At 38.3% G+C, this 21931-nt stretch overlaps 1 pseudogene; it reads right to left on the bottom strand.

Moving 5' to 3' along the window:
* Positions 1–9927: 9927 nt before the first annotated feature.
* On the bottom strand, positions 9928–12517 carry LOC104431586 (annotated as a pseudogene).
* Positions 12518–21931: the final 9414 nt, after the last annotated feature.

The raw sequence follows: 21931 nt of genomic DNA, 5'->3' as shown, positions 1-21931 counted from the left end.
AAGATTTTTATAAGAATCAGATGGATCGGTTTGTCTAGCCCATTCTTTTAATTTCTTTTGGACCCAATCGTTTCTTTTCCCTCAAACCCAGCCCATTCCCTTCATTTTATTTTTTCATTATTGACCCATCCAAGCAGCAGGGGCGTGGCCACTTTGCGGTTTCTTCTGCCTTTCGCGCGCCCAGGCTGCGAGCGTAAGGAACGACCGGGACGCAATCAGCTCCATCATTTTAATTCTTTTCCTAAACTCCTTTCTATTTTGCCTATCCTATTTTTATCCCTCGTTATGTGGAGACTGTTCATCACGAAATAAGCTACTATCAGACTCGCTGTTACTTTGATCCACATGTTTTGAGTTCATGGAGGTTCTGTAGTAATCTTGAGATGCAAGTTTACTACTTTCCCTCAGCCTACTTCTCTATTCCTCCTTGTAAACAAATTAGGCTATGATGTAATAGCTATTATGATTATAACATAATTAAGCTATATTACCTATTGCACTAGGGTGACTGTAGGCATGTTTGTTTTGATCACAATCAGTTTATATTGTTTCATGGCTAAATGAAAAATAAAAATCAAGAGGCTGCATGGATAAATACTTTATTATATTACTTAGCTGGTTCTAAGTAATCTCAAATCGTGAGGCCACGCTGACCACTTTTAGGGCGTTATTTGATATACATGAATATATTAATTTATATGTATTTTGGCCCATTTGGCAATATTGAGAAATCAATGCTAAGAGTCTAAAGAACTCATTTTTAAGTGTTAATAATCTTCAAGTGTTAAAAGGAAAGCAATAGTTATTTCACAATAACTAAGTATCTATAATCTTTCAGAATATATAACCGCGACCATGATTAGTGATAAGATTTTAATTATCGTCAATTACTTTTTTTCTACTAAATAAATTAAGTGACCCCCTTTTTTTGACATTATATGTATTAAATAAGTTTAATTAAATCTTTTAAGTCTAAACTAATTAGAGTTATCTAACAAGCTTAGTTGCATTTAAATTGCTTTAATTTTCGGCGCGAGGGGCTATTCGGCGGTTGACAAGTCAAATGTTTGAATATCACGTGAACAAAAGAAAATGCCACTAATTTGGAACGTGGTTTCCTAGAAAGGTTTTTTGATTGTTTTACGAGAGAATCTCAGGTTAGGAGGCCTCCACGACGTGGGGACGACCCATTTAATGGACGACATGTGGCGCCACGTGTCGTCCGGGTCCCTCGACGTGGGAAAACAGTTGACCGAGTTGCCGGAGATCCCTTGGTGTCCTGATTTCGATTTGAACAGTTACCCAATCCTTTTCTTTTCCCTCGAACCCAGTCCATTCCCTTCATTTCATTTTATTTTATTTTGTCAATATTGGCCCATCCGAAGCAGCCGAGGCGTGGCCAGTTTGCAGTTCTTCTCATCCTTTGCACGCTCGGGCTTTGAGCGAGCACGTCTGTGAGGGGGGCGACGACTGAAGGAGAAAAGAGAGAAGAGAGAAGACCGAGAGTGAATTTCTCTCCATTCGCCGGTGGTTCGCCCGTCACCCTCGTCCATCTGAGGAAGCCAACTCGCCCATTGTCGTTCGTCACAGCAAGAAGCTCTTGAACCAGGTAGGCCTGAAGAACGCCCTGCTTTTTTTCTAGCATAAAATTTATGTTTGGGTGAATCTTGTGATGATGATTTGGAGTCATGTTTTAAGTCGCAGGTCACATGTCCGAACTGAGATTCCGTAATGGATTTTGTGTGATTCGCTGGTGTGATATTGTTTTGATCCGATTTTGGTTTATGCTCACTTCATCCATCGACTAAATGAAGGTAATGTTGCGTTTCGTTTTTATGGCATATATGCGTTACCAAGTCAGCCATGGACGAACGCCTCCTCGTCGGAAAATCTGTTCTCACGCCGGTGAAGCCTGCGGTTAGGGGCTGCCATAGTCGGTCAATTCCTCTTCACTTAATATACATTTGAGTGATTTTTATGCTAGTTTTATTGGGTTTCTGTCATACATGCCTTTATAGTCGCGAAAATCCCATGGCCGGAGCTAGTCCGGCGGTGTTAGCAATCACCAGCCAATTAGTTTTTGGCGCCCGGTCGGTGTGGACGACCGGTGAAGGGTGGTGGCCCTGAACCCGAGGCAAGAGATGTCGTCGGAGGAGGAAGGTGGTTCGGGTCGATTCACAGAGAAAGTGGGCATGAGCAAGGTCGGGATGAAAATGATGCAGAAAAAAAAATATAGAAAAAAAAAAAGAAAGAAATTTTAAAAAATAAAAATAAAAGATAAAGAATAAAAATCGGTTGTACTAGAAAAGGGGTCAAATCCAGCCAATGGGTCGGATCTAGTTGGCCTAGTGAATCGCAGAGAGGCTTAGTGGTTGGGCCGTGTATAATAGAAATGAGATAAATGGAGGCGCATGGTTTTAAACGCGAATGGGCGCATTTGATATGTTTGGGCTGACCGAATTCAAGCTCTACCTAGACCATTAAGGTTCTCGGTCAAAACATATCCGGATTGGGTTCTCTAACCCATAAAGTCCCTTTCCCCATATAAAATAATATCTTTAAAAATAATAAAAAAAGTAAAAAATCCTGAAAAATTAAAAACTTCGTAAAAATTTTAGAAAATTCAAGAAATCCATAATTAGTTTTGGAGATTCCAAAATTCAGAAATTTAAGAAACTAGCTTAAGAATTAGATTTTTAATTTTTTTAAAGCAATTGTAGAAATCCTTTAATAAAAAAGTGAAACCTAATTGAATAATCAACAGGAGCTTTATCATAGGATTTCTTGGATGCCATTTTTTTTTTTAGAGATACGCTAGGTTGTTGTTTGCATTTGTTATTACAATTATACTTGATTGCACATTTTCTCATATATTAATTGTTCTTTTCATTTTTAGAATGGTCAGAAAACTTTAAGATATGGAAGCCCAAGCTACCGATACTTTAATTAATACTTAATCAAATTTATTTCAAAGGGCATTGGTTGTATAATTAGTATAATGAAGTCCCGAGTTTGAAATCTCTAGTTGTGTATGTATCAAGACGACATTCACAATCACCGGCGTGGTGGCTCACATGGATAGGCTCGACCTTTGAGCGAAGGTCGGGAGCTCGAAAATTTTGACGCAAGTTGCGGGAAGGCTGTGAGCCATTAGGTGATTACGCGTGCTTTCCCAGTGGAGGGTCATGGGCTAGCGTCACCTCGGAAGGTTTACGTGGCTGTTGGCCAAAAAGGTTCTCAGCATCAAAAAACGCTAGTATGCTATTTGGTTCGCCATGGTGTATCTTGGTCTGCTTTTTGGCCCGCGTGGGCTTCATGGTCCAATAACCATGGCATCCTAATCTCCGGGGCATTTAGAATATGCTTTCCTAGGTTTTAGAAGTGCGGCTCTCCTTGGGCATCTCGAATTTCCTTTCGAGTCCATAAGGTATTGTCTAAGCTCCATACGATGGTTTTCGTTACACGATATCTTAAACACACAATCCATGCATGATTATCTTATTGTTAAACATGCAAACATCCTCACATCAACTCTAGCTAAGATTGAACCATAAGGACTCGAGCCTTGGTACAAGCCTACATCCTTCCAATGATCCAAGACTAATTAGACTCAAGATTGATGACGACCAACGGCACAAATCGGCTTGAGATACACCACCTAGATGATCGGTTCATTGTTCTGGTTTTTTTTTAATTGCATTTCTTGGAGGAAGGAGCTGTATTTTTAAAACAAGCCAAGGTAGGTTTAATCGCTTAGGAAATGAGCTGTATTCTAGAAGGAGGAAATGAGCGTTGGAAACGAGTGGAGATAGGTTGCTGTATTTTGAAAAATGGACCATATTCAAGGGAAGAAATGAGCTTTGTTCGGAAACGAGCGGAGAGTAGAGAAAAACAGTTAGCGTGAAATCATTAGTATTCTTTCTGTGGGAAGAAAAATATATGCAACCAAGCTGAGGCAAATAGAAATTGGCGGTGTTGGGAAATAAGCAAGGAGGAGAGAGAATAGTTAGTGTGACATTGTGGGTATTCTTTGTTGTGGGAAGAAAAATATGTGCAACCTACAAGGGGGTGAGCAAATGAACCATATCATAGAAGGAAGAAATGGGCATTGTTGGGAAACACAAGCGCGGAAGAGAGAGGAAGCAATTGGAGTCGGAGCCCTATAAATTAACATTGAAACATAGCGAGCAATTGGTCAGGACAAAAGCCCAAGCATTCAAGAATTTTACAAAAACAATTAGAGCCAACATGATAAACATGGTGCACATGTGCCTTCTTAAGGATACGCTGCTTATGATATCGAGCTCTACGTCAATGGCAACATAAGAATATATGTTCAATCATTTTCACTTAGCTTCTACCTGAGTCACATATAGGATCGGTTAAGATATTTCTCTTCCATAGATTTTCCTTGGATGGAATGGTATTTTGACATAAACTCCATAGAAAGATGCTACGTTTGTGCATAAGTTTCAAAATGCAATCCATAAAATTTTGGGATTTGGTAAGATGTTGATAGTTGTACTTGTTGTGCCTTTTTACCGATTCTTGTCGATCATCATATCCATTTTGCGAGATATTTCACACTTGGTGCCCGTCCACACTAGTTCATCATTTGAGTCGACACTTGATTGGAATAGCTAAGATCTCTGTGTGGTTTGTTCATCAAACAAGTTATTTAGAAATCGCTCATTCCAACTTCCCATTTCAAAGTTCATTAACTCTAAAAAAAAAAATTGTGGATCGTTTCTATTCTTTGGACCTCAACGATGCCCCTCTTGGAACCACTTATATATTCTGATTTGAACATTTTCTTCATTTCCTATTGACCATATTATTGAATTCGAGGAAATTGCTTCTCTTCCCATCATGATACTGCCAAAGCCATGATGGTCTTGGCTGGCTTCTCGGTATGCCAGAAATCAATATGATTGAGATCACGGTCCTTTTAGGGACTTACTCCATAATCCATCTAGATTTTGCCAATCTCAATCTTGTTTACCCAGGGACAACTTTGCTAATAGTAATTAAATCCCGAGCCATTTCCTCCTTTGTCTTTTCTTGTGTTTATCATTCTCATCTTTCCACTGTTACAATATTTGTGCACTGTTTTTCTGGAAAAACAGTACAAAAATTTCTTGTCATATTTGGCCGAATTAACTAAGGCGTGACACGGTTATAGTGATTACGGATTTAGAATAGAGTGGTCATTAAGCTAAAGGTTTGGTTTTCATCACGCTTTTGAAAATTTGGGTGCTTTGTTTGTTGTTTGATTCACATTTCCACTGCGGTTATTTGCTTGGGAAAAGGCTCTTGTCATCGATACCATGCTGGTATAATGGGAGTCAATGAAAAGGAGCGAGCGTGTAGATTGATCTATGTTTCTCTTGGCTCTCGATGAGAGGAAAAGGTCGGACAAATTGCATTAGGTTGATCAAGAAAAGAAACAAGAATAACCCTCTTCACATTATAACATGTGTACTATGCAATGAACTTGAGATTTGCTTGTAGTGGTGCTACGTTTGGTATGAGACTCACGGAGATAAATTCCAAAATGGTTCCTCAATTAAAATATTTTTTTTTGGTAGAGAAGGGAATTAGCCATTTGATAATGCTTTGTGCGGACGTGTGTCTATGTCAAGAGAAAATAGTGGAATCTTAGTAGGAGGAGGGTGATGAGGAAAAGAGAATGCAAGGAAACGCCAACATCTCTGTTACTATCCGATGTGACAATCTTTTTACTTGTTCCGTTCATTTGGACATTTTTCAGGCGCGATGGGTGAACGTAAAATTGTGTAGTATATACCTTGCGTAAGCATAGAACTAATAGGCAAGGATCTACTTGGAAGATATATCATGGGTGTCGTGGGCAACATTTATATGCTTTTTGAGTTCTTTATGGAAGTGAGGGACAACATTGCTGTTCTAGGAGCTTTAGCTCTTAAAGTTCGAATCTGCAGGGTATAGGAGTTCCTTTATTTATTAAAATATCCTTTTGACGTCATTGACCTCTTGTATTTGAGTTCACCTCTAAATAGTTGCTCTTGATTTGGTTGATGACTCTCCGTGATTGGCCTGAAAATCGCTTACCATTCATGCGTTTGAGGTATCATTCAACGATTTTGAATTTCTTGTCAAGTGTGTGCACATTTAGCTTTCCCGACGTTCGTCAAACATAACATGTGGCATGTATTGATCTACAATTTTCTGTAAAGCTGCAATTTTGCTGAAGAAAACATATAATATGATTCTTGTCATGAGGTCAAATCACTTTTATATTTGAACCAAAGGAGAAATAGTTTTGTAGCCTTTGTCATTTTGTGTACAATTTCATCATCATCCATGGACGTAAGATGTGACCAAGAAATAATAATTAACATAAGGATGAAACATCCTATAAGGATATTTGCCAAACCAATGTAATTGATTTTTACCAAAGACAACAAAATTAAAATCGAATACGTTGCGAATGTTGTAGGTGAACATTATCGCGATCCAGTTGTAATGCAATTCCGAGTAATCATCAAATTATTAATCTGATTGCGATAATGTTGGCTGGTACAACATTCGCAATTCCATTTGGGCTGCCGTCTTTAGGTCAAATATCAGTTACACTAGTTTAGCGGAGTCATCCCTTAAAGGATGTGTCATCCTAATGTTAATTTTTTTTTTTGGTCACATCTTCGTCCATGATGACGTTGAAATTGTACGAAATGACAAAGGCTATTCCCTCCTTTGGTTTTAAATATAAAAAGTGATTCACTGCACAAGATTCACATTAGATGTTTTCTTCAACAAAATTGCAGCTTCCTAAGAAATTACAGATATGCACGCCACATGTTCTAAGCCCGACCCGAACGTCGGAGAAGGATGGACACACTTGACAAGAAATTCAAAATTGTTGAATGAAATACCAAAATTGTTCAAGTGATACCTCAAATCCATTGAATGGTAAGCGCATTATAAAATAATCACGAAGAGTCATCAACCAAATCAAGAGTTAGCTATTTAGAGGTGAACTCAAATCGTCATTATCGTCATTGTCATGATCGTCGTCGTCGTCTTAATTATTTGAATTTTTATAATTTTCTTTGAGTCTACTGCAAGGCTGCAATATTATCGCAACAATAAAGTCGGCATGCAATCAATGAGTCCTCATTCAACTATAATAACGCTGGATGAACATTAAATGACCTAAAAAAGAGAGCGATAATCGTTAAAAAAAAACTAAATCTATTATACGGTGATCGGTTCAATCTTAAAACTTTTTAATTTTGTTAATTTAATTATAAACATTTAACTATTAGTCAATTTAATCACAAATCTATTGACGATTTGTCGATGTCATCCTTTTAGCGAATGTTGATAGAAATAATTGACTCGATGGTCCAATCAACATTACCATCTACCTAGTACGGCTAAAATTGAAATGGATGTTTTGCGATTTTTTCTCTTCTTTTTTTTTTCTTTTCTTTTTTTTTTTTTTTTTATCTTTTTTGTTTCTTTTTCCTTTTGCTTAGAGGGGAGCAAGAAATTGACATTATTTTTTTTAAAATGACCAAAATCGTTTATACATGCGTGCCACCTGGCACGATGAATCAGTAATTTTGGCCAACACATTTCGCAAATTATTAAAAAACTTAAGTTAAAATCGAAAATTTTGGATAGTTTTTCGAAACAAAGAGATTATTCCCTTACGTGACTCAATACACAAGAAGACAGCATGTCGCCTTTGATGTTTAAGGAACTGCTCCCTGTCCCCATGAAAACTCCCTTACCCATTGATCCCCAGCAAAAGCAGCACAGCAATCCATCCATCCATCCATCCATCCATCCTCCTCCTCCTCTGTATTCCCCAAGTTCTTGCACAGACCCACCCCAGCCCAACTCAACGGCCTCCTCAACGCCGCCTCACGGACCAAGAACGCCAGCCACGTCGCCCAGATACCCGCCCGGATCATCACCACCGGCGTTTGCCCCAACCAGTTCACCTTCTCTGCCGTTTTGCCTGCCTGCGCAGAGACTGCGGTGTCGGCTCACGGCGAACAGGTTCATTGCTAGGTGATCAGACATGGGTTTGGACGCGACGTCTTTGTGGGGAGTGCTTGGTCGACATGTACGCGAAGCGCTCCGTGCGGACGCCGTGGAGAAGGTGTTTGACGAAATGTCCGAGAGAAACCCTGTTACCTGGAGTTCTATGGTTTCGGGGCGTCTGCAAAACGGGTTTTCTTGAGCGGACCGTTTTAGCGTTCAGGGAGGTTCTTCGGCGAGATTTTATTGCGCCGCATGAAGTGATCGTGTTGGGCGCGTTGAGTGCTCGTGCCAGTAAATTGCGGCTTGGGAATTCAGAAGGCAGGTACGTGGTTTGGCTGTCAAGCGGAATTTGACGATTTTATGGTCCGTGGAGAATTCGCCACCGGACATGTATTGTTAATGCGGGTCGTTAGATGATGCTCTTAGGCAATTCCAGACTAGTGGAGTTCGAAATGCAGTTTTCTTGGACTGCGCTGATGACGGGGTTTGTCCGTAATGATAAGTTTGGAGAGGCTTGCCGTTACTTTTTGTTGTTCATGAGAAGTCAAGGTGTCATTCCTAGCGAGGTCTCGTACTCTATTGTGCTTCATGCTGCTGCTTCTATCTCAGCATTGAGCCAGGGCACCTCGATTCATAGTCTGATATAAAAAGTGGATGTGTTAACAACAGCTACATTGGAAGTGCTTTGATCATGATGTATGCGAAATGTGGCAGTTTAGCTGACGCCACTCGGGCGTTTCAAGAGATTGAGGGTCGAACCGTGGTATGTTGGAGTGCGATGATTACTGCATTCCAGCAGCATGGGTGAGCTGATCAAGCAATCGAATTCTTCGAGGATATGCTAGGGGAAGGAACTAAACCTGATTATATTACCCTCGTTTGTCTTCTCTGGGCATGAAGCCATGCTGAGCGTGTTGACGAAGGCTTCTTATATTTTAATTCCATGAGTAAGGATTTTGGTATAAGCCCTCGACACGAACACTATGCTTGCGTGGTCGATTTACTTGGTCGCACTGGCCAGCTAGATGAAGCATGGTCGATTTACTTGGTCGCACTGGCCAGCTAGATGAAGCGAAGAAGTTCATAGTATCGATGCCTATCAAAGTGGCCGTGAGAGCATGGGGAGCTCTGGTCGGTGCTTGCGCAAATCGCGGAAATCTCGAAATGGGCAGAGAGGTCGCAGATAGGCTTTTTGAGTTGCAACCTAAGGACTTGCGCTGACTGTCACACGGTGATGAAATTTGCTTCCGATATCTACTAAAGAGAGATTGTCGTCAGGGATTTTAATTGGTTTCATCAGTTCCGTTCGCTGATGGCCATTGTTTATGCGGAGACTACTGGTGACTTGACATTCTACAGCACTTCCAGACATCTACCAATTTGACCATTGGAATTTGCTGCATCGATATGAATTTGAATGTGCTGCGTACTCCATTTGATTACATTTTAACGGCTGGCATCCTCCAACTCAAGCTTTTATTCTTTGTTTTGGGGACTCGGATTGACTACTGATCTCAGAATAGATGCCATATCGACTGTCATATTCAATGGCAATTACCTAAACTCATGATCAATGGTCATTATTCAGAATTATGCAGATAACGGTATCGATCATTCTAAAAGTTTCAATCAAAATATATTTGCACCCAATCATGTTTAGCAGATCAATGTTGAGCAAATATCTAAATTTGAGACTAGCCCAGAAATAGCAGGGCACTTTGGATAGCCTTCTTTCACCACATACTCCAAAATTTGCCAAATTGGAGGCTTTGTTTAAGATATCCAGAAACTTGGTAATGGCATGCATGTTTATAGAGTTAATAAGTACTTCTGCACGAATTCATTGAAACATTTCAACCGGGAGAAGGCCAACTATATCATCTGACCTCAACAAATCTCAAATAGTGCACTTCAATTAAGTGAATATAAGTAACTTCTTTGGATACAAATATCAGTAAACGGGCATGTTACAATTTGTCCCTAAAGTGCCAACACGATACAAAGTTAAAGACCACAAGAGCACAATAAAATTGGTTATCCTTCCTCAGCAAAAACCTTTTTGCCCACAATAAAAGGAATTACTCAGCTTTAAGCATCAACTAATGCTATTCCTCATCGCTGTCATTGCCAAAAACTGAAGCAACTACTTTCGGCTTCTTCAGGGCACTTTTGACTGAGGTCTGCACAGCAACAAAAAGGACACGCCAACCAGTTAAAAGCCACAATAGTTTAATCATATCTTAAATCAGGATTTTTTTTCCCTAATGAAACATACCTTGGAGGTTCCGCTTTTCGAAGAAAACCCAAATTTTAATGTTTTCCGCTGATCCTGATCAGCAAGTGCAGTAGCACTTATTGTTGGAGCTGGAATTGGAGATGACCCAGGTTCCTCCTGCTGTTGTTTCTGTTTACGGGCATCTGCACTGCTTGGCATTTAAGGAACAATCTCTACTATAGCAATTGGATATCAATGTTTATCAATCCATTGACTCAAAATAATGGCTGAAGCAAAAGAAAATTGTCGGATACATTTTCGCCATCTCCCTCTCCTGACGCTGCTGTTCTCTTTTTTGACGATCATCACGACTGCTAGCACCGTGCATTTCTCTCATTTCTTTAAATCTCTGCAAAATGGCAAGGTGTTGGAAAAATTGATGAAGTTCCATTATTCTAGATGCGAGAAAGCAAAACAGATCAGTAGAAGAAAGCTCATTCACCTTTCTATGGTTGTGGTCATATGAACTTAAATGAGCTTCAAATTCCATCGCCAATTTGTATTGTTTGTTGCAAAGATCACAATAGAAAACCTTGCGTATTTCTTTGACCTCACTCTGGATTTTGTGCTCACGTTCTGCCATGACCTGGATGTTCATAAGGTGCACGAAGGGGGCAGTAGAAGCCACCAGGTAATAAAAACTGCAGGAAATTCTCAACATCTTCCAATGTTGATGCTCCCCTATGATATATCATTCCCTCAAAAGGCATGCACATGTGCTATATGCTGCCTTCTGTTATTGAGTATGGGTTCACAAAAGTAATGCATCAACTTCTCTAATATCTACAATTTAACAATTTAAGTGCTCACTAATATCTAAATGCTACGAGAACATTGATTTCAGTTGCATACCTCCGCTTCTTCAATTGCTCCTCAGTTTCCTCAATCTCAATCTCAAGTTTTCTCCGCTGAATATTTTCTTCGAAGTATAATAATCATCCTCTTCTTGCTTTCCAATGCCTAATTTTGGGTCTCTCATTCCTGACTTAATCGGTTCAGTTATTCCTGCATATGACACCAACAAACATGCCATACACATTAAAAAAGCATTGCCAAAAAGCAGCAGAGAAAGAGCAATATCTTGTGATCCCTGTTCCCCACTCTCAGGTTAGAACTCAAGTTTACAATAAAAAATGTTCGTGGCTTAAAAACGACATAACAATTCCAAGGTCCAATGTTGAGTTCAGAGAATTTAACTTTTTCACTCCCAAAATTGGATCTGCAACCCCAGATAAAAATGACTCGGAAAATTACTGCAAAACACCACACCCTAGTGGAACTCCAGATACGGACGATTCAACAGAATAATAGTCTGAACATTAAGGACAAAGAAAAGCTGAAAAACTACATTTCACACACAGCACGCACGTACCTTGCTCATCCTTCCCAAGGCCTTTTCCACTCCACCCCATTTTCTGGAGAAGCCTAAAACCAATATTAGATGACGAGAGATGCGTGTCCAGGGATGCCTGTTCCACATCATCCAGATCGACATTCTCAGTCGGCCGGTGATTGATCGGCAGCCGAAAGTCCTCTCTAAAATCATCATCGACAGCATCCTGGCAAGTAACCCACATCATCAGCACACACCCAAGACATGAACTGCCTATACATCCAGCACGAATCCACTTCAAGAAGCTCAAGAAAGTGGAACCAACTCCTTCCTCAACAGGCACTAAAAACATTCGCAAACCATCTCACTTACTTTCTCTCCCTCATCCGGGCCCGCGTCCTGAGCGCCTGAATTGCGCCATCTATAGTTCATTGTGGCAGTCACCTGAGCCAAGTCGCGAGACGAAAGATTCAGCAAGAATAATATCACGAAACTTTCAAGAAAAAGAACCCAGAAAAGCCCGCGAAGAATCCGGGCCACCAAGCATGTCCCCGCGAATCCCATCCAAAAAATGAGCGACCCAACAAGCAAGAGCAAGAAAAACAGAGCAGTCTCGCATCTAACCTAGCAAGCGACAGAACAAGAACTCAATTCAACCTGACCTAACCTGTGGACCAAAATGGAGCAGCCTAAGGAAGAGATACAGCGACAGAACAAGAGCAGGGTTACCGTAATCGGTCGTCGGCCTGCGATCGCCGGCGATCTTGGTGGCCGGAGACGTGAGTTCAGGGGCGGAATAAAACCGATTCGAAACCCTAAAGAAGAGCTGAAGGAAGGAGGAAGACTGGCTCACACGTTTGGGCTATTTCTTGATTCAAGACTGGACTTTAGGATAATGTCATCAAACCCTCCCTCTCTTTTAAAGCTTTAATTTTATTTCGTTAAAAATAAATAATTCTAAAGTAATTTCATAAAAATCGTTTATGTCATTTAAAATAATTAATAATAAAATATTTTTTACTACTAATAATTATTCATATTCAAATATTTTCATGAATAATTAAAATATTTATTTCTCATTTATTTTTAAAGTAATATTTACGATTTTTCTTAAAAAATATTTTCAAATTATTCATACTCCATGAAATAAAGGAAGTGCAAAATTAAAATATCTTGTCTATTACTATGAACGCCAAGCTTCCCAGCCATGATCGTCTCTCTGTCTCTGTCCAAACAACATCGGTAAATGTAGTAATACCAATGCTTCGATAACCCCTGTCCAAACAACATCATAATTTTAGTTTAAGGCCCAACCCAAAGCTGCTCGAAAATACTTTGCCAAACGTAGTTTGAACAAATACCTACACCTGAGGCCGTCGAAATGTCAGCCAATGTTGATGTTGGGTGCCTTTGGTTTAATTTTTCCAATGGCCTTTCAGCTTGTAAGGGCCCTTGAAAAAAATGCTGAGGTGTTTAGCATGCATTTTGAAGCACTTTTAGCTAAATGCTAGCCCTAGAAACGTTAAAAGCCCAATGTTATTCTTATCCAACTTTTCAAAATAACATTTACAGAAACTATGATTAAATGTTTTTTCTTTTTCCTTTCAAAACTACCTTTACCAATTCTTTCATTGGATTTTACCCCTCCAGTAACTATTCATCCTCTTCACATGCGGGCGGGTGACAAGGGCCAACGAGGCTAGATTTGGCCAATGAAGGGTCGGTGACGGTTGTGTGACCCAAATAATTGTTGCCAGAGGTTGCCGGACTTTAAGTGATTGTGGCCTAGGTCTCATGACCTTCGGTGATCACGCGACCTCAGACAGCCCTCGACTAGGTCTCGTGTGACCCTCACAATCCAAGCAATGGTTGCCTGGTCGCACGACCCTCGCTAGAGCTTGAGGTCGAGTGACCTCAAACGATGTACGCCAACACCAGCTCTATTTCACCAATGGCTTCACTAGCTCTGGTGTTTGAGTTTTTTTAGTAAAAAAATAGAAATAAAACCAACGCATGTTGCAAAAGGTTTTTTTGGCTAAACGCTACTCTTGCCTTGCCTTCCAAAATAGCATTTACGGAATACTGAAACTAGGATTAAATGTTTTTTCCTTTCAAAACTATCATTACCAATTCTTTCGTTTTTCGATTTTGCCCCTCCTTACAACTATTCATCTTCTTCACACAAGGGCGGTTGGCAAGGGTTGGCAAGGCCATAATTGGCCGGCGAAGGGTCAATGAGGGTTGCGCGACCTAGGCGATCGTCGCCAGAGGTTGCATGACCTTGAGCGACTGTGGCTTGGGTCTTGCGACCTTCGGCGATTACGTGACCTTAGGCAACCCTCGCCTAAGTCTTGTGCTACTCTCACAGCCTAGGTGGTGGTTGCTTGGGTCACGCGACCTCAAGCAATGGTGGCTTGGGTCGCACGACCCTCACCAAAGGTTGCTCAAGGTCGAGCAACCTCAATTGATGTACCCTAGTGCCAAGTTTGACTCACCAATGGCTTTGTCGACTCTGGCGTTTGAGTTTTTTAATTAAAAAAATAGAAAATGCAACCAAAGCTAATTGCAAAAGTGTTTTTGCTAAACACTACTTCAATTCAAAGTCACTTTGTAAAGAGTTTTTACCAAACGCAATTTGTATTTTTGCAAAAAAACTTTGACTTTCAATAATTACATTACACCTAAAGTCTATTTGCAATGAATAATTCATTCCCATAGCAAAATGTGCATGAGGTCTTCAATGGCCACTTGTGACTACATATTATTAGTTAAATAAATTTTTATTCATTTCGACTTTCCACCTATTCAACTTCTTGGCTATTAATTTAAAGCAAAAAATAAAAAATAAAATGCAAAATTCTTTGCAGGTTAAAATTTTTTACCGCAACTCTCTCAAGTACATGTCCCACATGTTCTTATAGACTCCCATATGAATATTCGGATTCATATTCGTCTCGTTAATAAATAATAAACTTGCAAAACTTTTATGTCTGGTATAAAATGAAAAGGAGAGTCTCGGCATTTTCAAAAATTTCAAATAAATATACTGGAAAAACCTAACATGGTGACTTTTTTTTTTTAATCTTCGACGAGAAGATTTTTACTTTAAAGGTCCGTTTGTTAACCGGTCAAATAATGTCTAATTCTATTTTTTTGCCCTTTAGAACAAAAAAGAAGAAGAAATTCATTAGTAACTTTTTGGTTTCTAGGAACAAATATGTTATCGGGAATAAATTTGAAACATAATCAAGAAGTAGAAAAAAGTTACTTCTTTATTCCTAAGAACAATTCCATAATCAAGTCCATTTTCTTTTTTTTTCCTCCTCTTTTCTTTTCTTTCTTCTTTTATTTTTCTTTTTCCTTCTTCCTCTTTGCCGAGTGACCTTGTCGGAGCGTTGTCGGCCCTTGACACGGCCAAGCCTCCCTAACGACTAGGCGAGCTTGGCCAAACCCATATCGCCACCCTCATGGTGGCCCTGCGAGGATGAGCCTCGTTGATGGCTGGATGAGGCTCACCTCGTCGGGCCACCGCAAGGGTGGCGTTGCTTGGCCTTGGCAAGGTCGATCTCACGGTGGCTTGGTGAGGCCAAGCTTGCTCAGCCAAGGCTCGATCGAGCCTCGCCTAGTTGCTGAGGAGGCTCGGCCCGGCGAGGCTTGGCCTTGCTCAAGGTCAACAACGCTTCGACGAGGTCGCTGGCCATCATTTAGTCAAACGCCAATGACGACTGGGTTGGTAACTAGCCAAAGAGGAAGAATGAGGAGAAGAAAAGCAAAAAAGAGAAAATATAATAAATTTATTAAAGAATTAAAAGAAATTCTAATTACAAAAGAATTTGAGATTTACCAAACACATTTTTAACTTTGGGAATATAAATTTTGGATAGTTTCAAAATGTTTTCAAATTCTCAGAAATTTGCTTATGAAATAGAATAAAAAAATCATTTCGAAGTATAAAATTATTCATGTTAATAGAATGGTTATCAAATAGATCATAATCGAGCCTTTACTATATCCCTAAAAAATAATTAAGTTGATTAATTGGATGCAATCTAACAAGAGGAGATAAAAGAGAAGAAACTTACAATCTCTTAGGAATGAACATGAAACTTATTCACTAAAGAGAAAGGACAATTTTCAAATTGATTAGTATTATAATCGCCTAATTCCGAGGCTGTGGAAGCAGCTACTTTTGGTGTGGAAATAGCGGAAGCCAGCCACCTTTTATGTTTTTTATCTTTTTTTGGGTCAATATCTACTTAGATTCAATCCATATATCCATCATAGATGGAGTAAATATAACTATGGATTGGATGATCCACAAGCAAGCCCCATTAAAAATTATTTTTAAAATCAATTTATATGTTAATATTCAAAAATACGATATTTATGGTGGGGTATAAGGAGACACCCTTTATAGCCATGAGGAGATGGATACAGACGAGATGATCGTGTTATATTATTTTCCTTATTTATTAACTTTTGCCATAAGATATAACGAGAGGCCAATATAGATGGCACACGGACCACCCCCAACCCAAAAAAAAAAAAAAAGGTTACATGGCACACATGTTTCAAACACGTGTGAATAATTGTACTTTTTATGCATATATAGTAATCAAGATCTGTTGAGTACATGATCTTGCCAACAAATTCCGGAAGCATCTCATACATTCTCCACTCAATCCCTGCCTAACCCTCCTTTAATATGAACTAAATTATCACAAGATTACTTTATTAAAATTAACAACGTGCCACGATGAACGAAACCCTAACCGTTGATCGATGCGTATACATTATTAAAAGCTATTAGACTTTTTTCGGGTAACACTCCAATAAAGAGCAATAGGGAATCGTTCTTCTTCTCTGCTTAAATAAAGAAAAAGAAGAAGTATTTATTTAATCGATGTGATTACAGCAAGAAATCATTAACTTATTGATGTGAAAAACACATGTATAAAATGTACCAAAAGATTCTCTTCTTATGATTAGCTTTTCAAAGAACGCTTTGAACTTGCACATATCTTAACGAACAATGAAGAAGATAATAAAATATTTCAGCATAAAGAAGTTTTTGCCTAAAGAAAGAAAGCACATCTATATATAGAAATTACTCAATAGATTAGTATACAGAGCGATATGCTAGATCAGAGATAGGTTTTCTAATAGGTAGACAATATGAAATGTTCGATAAAAGTTCTACCAAATACTTAGGATGCATTTATTTAGGGAAAATAAATTATTTAAAGAATTTTCCTAAAATTAATCACTTGAATTGCTTAAAAATGAATGAATGAAAAATTTCCATTGTTTATAATATTTAGACATAAATTATGGTTAATAATAAAATAATTTCCATTTACTAATTGTTTTAAATTATGTGAATGATCATTTTAGGAAAATATTTTCTAAATAATTTATTTTTATCAAAAAATGGAGTCTTAATTAAAAATTTAGTTAATCAATTTTAGTATATCTAAAATTTAGGAAATAAGAATGTTTTATGCGTGTGTAAATACATATATACCTATATATTATGAAAATGAAACCTTGGCCAACTTCTTTGATTACTTTCTTTTATCTTTATCTATTTATGTCTTATCATTTTCCCCTTGATCTCCCTGTCTTATCATGATTATTCCATTATTTTGGAATCTTGCAAGTTCAAACTTTTGAAAGACAGTGAAAAGGGAGACTTCATGTACGGCATTTTTTGTTAGTTCTTTAATAAAACGGAAGATATAATTATTTCATTCTTACAAAAGTACTCATTTTAATTGCTTCTATGTCTAATTTTCTAATAATGCTTTTGACCCCTAATTCTCTATCAGTAGAGGAAATAGCACAAGCTAGTATTATTGAACACTCGGGATTAATCGATGAATAAACCATGGAAAAATAAATGAAAAAATAGATTTGGGAAAGGACAAAATAGGTTTGATAAGAAGCAAGAGCAGTCCATTCCAGATATAATATGTTGCTAAAATAATTAATATAATAGTGTTCTGCACGTAAAGTGAATCGTGCCCAAGACGGAATATAAGGGCCAGGGGAGAAAAGTAGCGGAGCAGAAGAAATATGCTTTTGAGCAAATAACTTTTCACCAAGTGAATTAACCCATGCGGAGCAAATATCAACTTCTAGAAGTCATACATAGTTTTCCGTAGTTTCTTTAAGACCCGAGATATAAATTCTACTTTCAAATTTTGACCAAAATATCATAAGTATAAATTAGGATAAAGAAAAATAAATATTTCGATGATCTGAACAAGGCTTAATTTCACAATTTGTCAATATGCTTCCATTGAGTAACTATGGCTCTCAATTTGCACTCTATGCGCTATTCTTTAGAATAAAGAATGAGTGCAAATATACATAAGTTACAATGCGAAAGCTCTAAAGGTCATAGGGTAAAGCATAACCAAACTTTCATAGATTGATCTAATATAAATGCTCTTAAAACCCTACAATTTTTTTCTTCTATCGGGGCACAAGGTCGATAAGTCGGTTGAGAGATATTGTGCGAAATACAAGTCGACCTTACAATAGGTATTTCACCCATCCCTCCACCTTCATCGACACGGGCAGTTACTATATCGACTTGCCAGTTTCTCAAACATTCTTTACGAGATGTGGTGGAGTCTACCCTCCCCACTCGAAGGGCCCCCAATTCTTGAGTGTGATTTTTTCTTCTCCATCTATGAAGAAATACTCCGATATTTACGTCACAGAGTTTAGACGAAACAGCCTTAAAACATATCTGGTCCAAACTCGGCAAGTCTTGTTTATTACTTTATTCCGGTCGATACATGGACCTAAATATCTTCATCATTGGCCGGAGCTATCTCGAATTCTCCCACTCTCTCCTTAGCCAAAAGATTCTCCTTTGCTACTATAAGTACAAGAGCCCCGCTTCCCAGATGAAACCCAAGAGAAACTTCACCAAAGAAAAACACTCCCTAGAATCACCAAATTCCTACTTTCAAAACGAGAGTGCATAGTGATCAAAACCCTCCTTTGTGAACTCTCACTCGCATATGGCGGGCTACAACAAGCAGAGCAAGAGCTACAGCAACAAAACCTCTTCACCTGCCTTCTCTTTCTCAAACTTCTTCAAGCCCAGAAAATCGACGACGAGAATAGTGAACAATGCGCGGGACGAACCTGTGGCTCCAAGAAAGATATGGGCGAGCGACTATGACAAGGGGAGGTATGTGGCTGAGCCTGGGATCGACCGAAAAGCTGCTGCTTTCATCGAGAAATTCCACGAGAGTCGTTTCACGGAGTACGAGCGACCCGCAATCGCCGCTATTTAGATGAAACCATGGCTTGTTCCGCTGATCTGATGCTGAGGCGAAAATGGCTTCTTTCTGCGTTTGTGAACTTTTCGCGTGTGCTTATTTTTGTATTACATTTGTATGGATGGACAGATGAGAAATTGTAGTTCAGTGGGGATAGACATGAATTATAATGTTAACTCAGTTGGCACAGTGAGATGTGGAGTTAGTTTACCATACTCTTCTTCGTTGATTCTACAATTTGTTGCAAACTATCCAAGGCCATAACTTGAAATTTAAGTACTCTAGAGAATCACACAGCACATACGGTAATCGGTATCACGAGCAAGACTTCAACGGGCCGAATAACATGAGAGTCTAAGATGTGTCATCCCGAGTCCATGAAGTACCCTACTTATTTCATGGACCAGGTAAGACACAAGTAACAAATCTAGGTGGATGCCGCAAAGTGTTCTTTTTTTTTTTTTTTTTTTTTTTTGTCGCTGAATTTCTTTACTGTTTTAGATGCGTGGTAATTTATCTAACACATTCAAGTGCAGTTTATATTAACGTTAGAACGCGAAATTGAAAAATCCTGAGAATAACTCCCAATCCCATAAACTCATAGACTAATCCTGAAATGGCTTAGTGGGGTTGGTGCTATTGTTTTCCCCTTCTTTGCGAAGGAATATGATAGAGCTGTTCACAACCCAGACCTTTTGAAGTCACTGTCGCTTCTGCTTTATTCTCGGGCCTCTACATATATATTTTTTTTAAGTGGTGCCATTTGATGATTTTGCCCCCATCCAATCGTGCATAGACAACAAGCGATGTTATCTAGAGTTGAATTATTTTAGTTTTAATACAGCAAAGTTATTATTCTGCAAGAAACCCTCGGGTTGATTGCATGTAACAGCACACACGAGACTCGCTTGAAGTTGAGTGAATAATCATATACTTAGCTTGTTTAAGCGGTTAAGGAAACCCATAATTGAGTGAAAGGAGGGTATCGAATCGAACTCGAGATCCTTGATTTTGATATTGGGATTGAAATAGGACGTGGAACTGTTTACTTCAAAAGATAAAGCGATTAGAGAGTGAAGTGTGGATTATATTTTTTAATAGGCTCCACATGATTTTTCTGTGGAAAATGAACTTTATGTAGCAACGCAAGACACACAAGAAATCTCATATTAGATATAGTTAAAACGAGTCGTTAGCGTACTTCATTTAAGCTTTGGAGGTGCCATTTCCTCTTTGAGCTTATGCGTTATTGAAATGATGTACAATATTAGCTCGGTTTAAATCAAAATGGGTGTTAATCATAAAAAACAGTAAGGACCAATTGAAGAACTTTGAAGGGGTTCAGAGGTCTAATCGAATGGAAAAAGACGCGGCATTAAACATCGGATTAAATTCTAGGATTATAAACGGATAAACTAACAAGACACTTGGAGTACCACGTGCTTCAAGACACCTATATCTTCGAGAATCCTCTCTTTTAACTCCACCAAGCATCTGGTGCTATCTTTGGCTTTCCCTCGGTACTTTAAAGAGCTTTGGTTTCAATCGTGTGCATCTTTTTCTCATCTCAATTGAATCCGTGAGGTAGAAGCAACATTTCTTAAAGATCCAACTTTGTATTTATCAGGTTGAGATATATCTCGACAACTTTTAAATTGTTCATTCATTAAATCTTATTCATAGGTCCCACCGATCAAACAAAAATCTTTCTTGGGATGTGGCCAGGCATTGATGAAAAGCAGTTCTTGGGAGGAACAACTTTCAGATTCGCATGTCCTTAAGTTGATTCTAAAGTGCACCACGATCAACACAAATATCTGGACTTGTTTAAATTTTCTTTTGCATAGTACTTCGATTGCGAAAGCTCTTTGGTGCTAAATGGTAGAAATTATTCTCTTTAGCTTCTTCATTCAACCTGTTTGTCCATTGTTTTTGCTTGGGTTGATAGAACAAATTGATCATTATCTACAAGTTTTTTTTTTTTTTTTTAAAGTTAGAAACTAAAGTTAAGGGAACACTATTAAAAAAAAAGATCTCAAACCTATTATATTTGTGCGAATTAAGAGGACGTTGTCGCTTATGCCTTGACTAAAAAGAGAAGTAAATAATAGACAAAAAAGGAAAAAGAAAAAACCAAAAAAATTATAAAAAAATAAATGGTCAAAATATTATTAAAAAATGTCAACTTTAGTATTGATGGTGCCACGTAAGATGATTGGCGTCTATAGCATTTACATCAATGATTTTTTTGCCAAAATTGGTCGGATAAATTGAATTGGTACAAATGGAAAAATATTTAAAATTAAATTGATTCAATTAAAAAATTTACGACTGAATTGATATTAATGCAATAAGTTTAAACCTTTTTTGAACTCTCACCTAAAATTAAGTGACTACAGTATATGTAAGGGCATCTTGAGTTCAAGTGAGTAGTTACATGATCATGAAGGCCGCACAGAGGACTAAGCTCGAGATGGTAATCATAGACATACCAGGAAAATCGTGCTAAAACTCGATCATAAAATAAGCTATGGCAATTTAAATGCTGTATGTTTTAAAAATGATAACAATCAATACCAAATCTATGAATCCCCAATTATTAAATCCCTGAAACAAAAATTTCCAAATCATGTACATGTTGTGTTGAATATTCTTCCTGTCTCGGGAAAATTTGTGCATGTTGGAGTGAGTTCGAATAGAAAAAGGGATTAATTCCATCAAAGAGACCAAAAAAGAAAAAAAAAATCTTAAGTCTCATCAAATCAACTCCCTCCCACCGTACATTAATTTCCTTCCCAAGTTGTCGAGAACGAGATGTCATAAGATGCTTTATTCTACTATATCAACAAGCTAATTACTCATTACGAAACCATATGCTGAGGTCCATCATGAGAATACTCAGTTCCTATAGACTGTCCACCAATGTTGTGAATCGAATGAATCTACATGAATAATTTTCATTGTCGCCCTTAATTGCATCTTGGCCATTTT

The sequence above is a fragment of the Eucalyptus grandis genome, chromosome 2 (genome assembly GCF_016545825.1).
Source record: "Eucalyptus grandis isolate ANBG69807.140 chromosome 2, ASM1654582v1, whole genome shotgun sequence".
Taxonomy (NCBI): Eukaryota; Viridiplantae; Streptophyta; class Magnoliopsida; order Myrtales; family Myrtaceae; genus Eucalyptus; species Eucalyptus grandis.
The sequence above is the reverse complement of the archived record's forward strand: the minus strand, read 5'-3'. Positions and strand labels throughout refer to the sequence as shown.